The following is a 294-nucleotide window of genomic DNA, read 5'->3' as shown; positions in this document are numbered from 1 at the left end:
TAACAGTGTGGTTATGTTAACAATGTGGTTCTGTTAGCAGTGTGGTCATGTTAGCATCATGGTCCTGTTTGAAGCGTGGTCCTGTTAAGCATACTCTTAACATGCCATGATGCTATGTTAATAATGTGGTTTTGTTAGCAGTGTGGTCCTGTTAGCATCATGGTCCTGTTAGCAGCGTGGTCCTGTTAGCAGTGTGATTTTGTTAGCAGTGTGGTCCTGTTAGAATCATGGTCTTGTTAGCAATGTGGTCCTGTTAGCATCATGGTCCTGTTAGCATCATGGTATGTTAACAGT

The sequence above is a fragment of the Nematolebias whitei genome, chromosome 9 (genome assembly GCF_014905685.2).
Source record: "Nematolebias whitei isolate Nwh7 chromosome 9, NemWhi1, whole genome shotgun sequence".
In the NCBI taxonomy this organism is placed as follows: domain Eukaryota; kingdom Metazoa; phylum Chordata; class Actinopteri; order Cyprinodontiformes; family Rivulidae; genus Nematolebias; species Nematolebias whitei.
The sequence above is the reverse complement of the archived record's forward strand: the minus strand, read 5'-3'. Positions refer to the sequence as shown.